Source organism: Callithrix jacchus, chromosome 13 (assembly GCF_049354715.1).
Source record: "Callithrix jacchus isolate 240 chromosome 13, calJac240_pri, whole genome shotgun sequence".
NCBI lineage: Eukaryota > Metazoa > Chordata > Mammalia > Primates > Cebidae > Callithrix > Callithrix jacchus.
Window position 1 is genome coordinate 43,358,968 of NC_133514.1, and position 4,033 is coordinate 43,363,000.

Sequence of the window (4,033 nt, forward strand, 5' to 3'; positions counted from 1 at the left end):
ATGGGCTGTCATGACAGCTCAAAGGAGAGGCAGCAACAGATTTGAGGAAGGGGTTCAGGAAGTTTGTATTGTTTGAAAGCGGGCTTACTCTTGTGGAAGGGGTCAGGCTGCCTGGAGCTAAAATATCAGCACCAGTGAGTGGCCTGGGGCCAGCTACTCAGGTACCTAACTATTCCAAAGGCCTCCTCATTTGTAAAATTCAGATGATAACACAAAATCCTGGGTGACAAGGGATAGCTCTAGAATTCCTGGGAATAGGGGGAAGAGGTAGACCAGGAGGGCGAGGAAGTGAAATCATTAACCTGTCTGGATGCTATTTGTGGGTGGATAGGCCTAGACTTTCAATTGTCTGTAATGAATTTGTTGCTGATGATTATTCCAGATCTGTATCCCTTCTGGATACGTGATGGTCAGTTTTATGTTTCAAATTGACAGTCTGTAGTATCTCATTACTAAGCCAAGCACTAACCTAGGGGTTGCAAAGGTATTTTATAGATGGGTTAACAGGGACAATCGGTTGACTTTCAGTAGGGGAGATTATCCTCCATTATGTGGGTGGCCTCACCCAATAAAAGCAAGACTGAGGTTCGCCTAAGAAAGGAAATTCTGTGTCTACCCTACAGCATCAAATCCTACCCAAGAGTTTCCAGTCTGCCCTATAAATTTCAGACTGGCGAGCTCCCACAATTGTGGGAGACAATTCCTTGATTACGTCTCTCTCTCTATATCGATCCAATGCATCTCCCTCTTTTTCTACAGGCACACGCACACACACAAGCAAACACACACGTGTGTGTGCACGAGGGGACTTCAAAAAGTTCATGGAAAAATAGAATTAAAGATAAAAATTAAAATATAAACTTTATTTTTCAATATAAGCTCCATCAAGGTCAAGACACTTTTGAAAGTGATGATATCAGCCATTTAGTCCATCCCTAAAGAACTGAGGGTCCTGGGAATTTAACCATGTCATTTTCTTCAGTTAATAATGTAAAAAAAATACTGCACTGGCAGTCCATACCTGAGCACGGACACCACAAACACTCTCAGGGCCTTGATGTGGATCCAGGCAATGAAGGCTTTGCTGAGCGCAGGAGGGGGCCATACTGTTGCTTCTTATCACACAGCGATCGGGCCATCTCCTTCCTTTCCCTTTTAATTTCTTTCTCATCATAGTAAAATTCACGAACTGTGAACTTGTTTTCTCTGGCTTTGCTTGTGAAATCTTCAATCACTTTTCGAAACAGAGTCACAGTGAAAAGGCTGCCCTCCTGTCCTCAGTAATGAGTTTGGTCGATTGAGGGACCACCATGTTCGAGAGAGATTCATAGGTTTTTTGCCATTGTGAGTAGTTTGGTTTGGGGACAATGACCAGAAGCGTGACGAGATATTCAGAATCCAGCATGAAGTCCTCTTTGCTCACAATATCGCTCAGTGTCCGGGTGAAGAGGTTCCCCATGGATTTCTTCTCCAGGTTCGTCTTCAGAGTGTTGTAGGCTGCCTTTCAGGACTTCAGGTCCGTCTCGATCTGTGCCAGTTGCTTGGCTATTGTGTCCACCACGCTCACGAGCGGCTGCTTGGCAGGATATTTGGCCATATCCCATTCAAAGTGGGTCACAAAGGAGGTTAAGTCAACTCCGTTTGCCAGGAGGTGTTCCTGTGCCTTCCCCTTCGAGTCCTCCATGACTTCCACCACGCTCTGAGCCATTCTCATGAGGCTTTCAGCAAAGGTGTCGAGTTTCCCCAACTCATCAGAGAGGCCAACCAGGGGATCCAAGGTCCCCACCTTGAAGTCAGGAATAGTGAATTTGGTATTATAAGACAGGTTGGATTTAGAGGTTACAGTATTCATCCTCTCCAGAGCTTGCAAATTTTCCCTATTGCCAGGGGCAAAAATTAACCAAAACTCCGACATGCTTCGAGTCTTCTCTTATCCAGTGACGGGAGCTGGCAGGGCACGGGTGGAGCGGTCGGGGCTGCGGGCGGTGGGTGCGGGGCCAGAGCGCACGGCCAGCTCCCGAGAGGCAGCGGCTTCCTTTGTGTGTGTGTGTGTGTGTGTGTGTGTGTGTGTGTGTCATACCAGAGTTTTTGTTACCACACACAATGCATTAGTGTTTGTAGGAATCGTCCTCCAAAAGCTACCGTCAGAAGGCAGACTGACAAATATCCATGCCGCTGGTCCAAGAAACCACAGCTGAGAGCCACGAGGCATTCGTTTATACATTGAGCTCTCTCTGGCACGCTCCACACTCTAGTTACAGGAGCTGGGTGTGGAGAGATCGTCCCAGCCGGGCGCTGCAGCCTCCTACTCCTGGGCCTCCTTGCGGGTCAACTTGTAGATCTCAGTGGGTCGTCCACATGGGTGATGGTGGTGGTGAGCTGCAGTTCTTCCCCACTGTGGACACCCAGATCACCATTGGACTGGTCTTTCCCATAGTTTTTATGGGATGGTGCATACAAGAATATCAGAGCAAAGAGGTACAGGATCCACATTCCATAGATGCCCATGAAAAAGGCCCTGTTCCCTTGGACCGTGCCGCCGCCCCATTTCCAATGGCCTTCCGTTACCTAACTATGAAGATGACAGTCATGGCAGCAAAGGCTAAGGTGATAAGCATGAGGAACTTGAATCTAAAAATTAGCCCCTCATAGTGTAGCGGCCGGACTTTGCTCATAGCTGGCAGGCTGGACTGCTTCCCACTGATGCTCCGAAACACCTGAAATACCATGAAGCATAGAAACAGGAAGTAGAGGCAGAGGCAGATTCCAGCCACCATAATGAAGGCCATGGCCAGCTCTGTTCCAACATCTGTAGTCCAGATACTATAGAAGGGATTTGTGAGTTGTACTCCTCTCTCACATATGTCAAATATGAAGAGGCAGAAGGAGCCAAGGGCAATGGGTTCGACTTGCTTCCAATACTCTGCAATATGGTTCCGCTCGTGCTGATCCATCATGTGCTTGCTACAGAAGATGATCCAGAAGGACAGAAGCATCGCATAGAAAATGTCCTGTTGGATGTCACCAAACAGCAGCGTCCAAGTCCAGTCAAAACCAATGGAAAATCATTCCACTGGGATATTGATAAAGGTCATGGAAATCCCAAGGGCAAAGATAACTTTTTCCAGAAGCACTGGGGGTCGGGACATCATGGTGATCCTCCTCCAAAAAAAAAATGGGAAAAAGTGATGGAAGCCATAAGTCTTGGTCATCGACGTGCATGCAATCTTTTAACATTCCATCGCCATCTCACCGCTCTTGTCTGACACCTTCACAAGTCAGCATTAATCTTTCTTTTTAAATTTGTTTCGTTTATGATCACCCATAGAGAGCCACTGGGAGGCCTGCAGTTCTTTTTGAATGTGAAAATGCATTTGCGCTCATCTTGTCTATTTTTTCTCTTCATGTTGTAACAAAAAGGAAAAAAAGAAAAAAAATCCCCTCCCTTTTGTACAAAATGGTTTTAAATACTTGAGCCTTTTTCTCGGTGGGAGTGGGGAGGGGGGTGAGAAGACAAGATGAAGAAAAGCCTCACATTTCAGTTTCCTCATCGGTTGGATTGGGTGCTTACAGGGTTTTTCTTGTAACATTTATAAGTGCTGCTTACGTCGCTGAACAACAACAAAATAATAATGGAGTAGCTGTTGCCTTTCTCCGGTTGTGTGTACAGTATGTGTGGAATAAAAAAGGGAAACTTTTCACAAGCTGTTCTTTGTTTCATAATCGGATTCATCAATTCCGTAGCTACTCATGTTGCACTGAGCTTGCCAGTGGTGACTGCCAGGAATGTCCTATGATCCAGTTTGTCGGCTGTTGCAGAAGACTGAACTGTTTTGGAATATTTAACAATTACAGAAACAGAGCTGTGTTTTCCAATGTGGTTGTCCGGTTTCTATGGCCTTGCTGTGTACTTTCCCTCTTTTTGACAGTAGACTTCTGCCTATGGCTTACAGTTTGACATTTAATTTATTAGCGCTGTTCTGCACCCTCCCTTGGGAGGGAGACTTCATGTGGTTTATTGTGAGCTTTTTGT

At 46.1% G+C, this 4,033-nt stretch overlaps 2 pseudogenes; both read right to left on the reverse strand.

The window, feature by feature from the left end:
• Positions 1-978: 978 nt before the first annotated feature.
• On the reverse strand, positions 979-1,945 carry LOC100398713 (V-type proton ATPase subunit C 2 pseudogene; annotated as a pseudogene).
• Positions 1,946-2,305: 360 nt separating this feature from the next.
• Positions 2,306-3,212, reverse strand: LOC100398351 (protein wntless homolog pseudogene; annotated as a pseudogene).
• Positions 3,213-4,033: the final 821 nt, after the last annotated feature.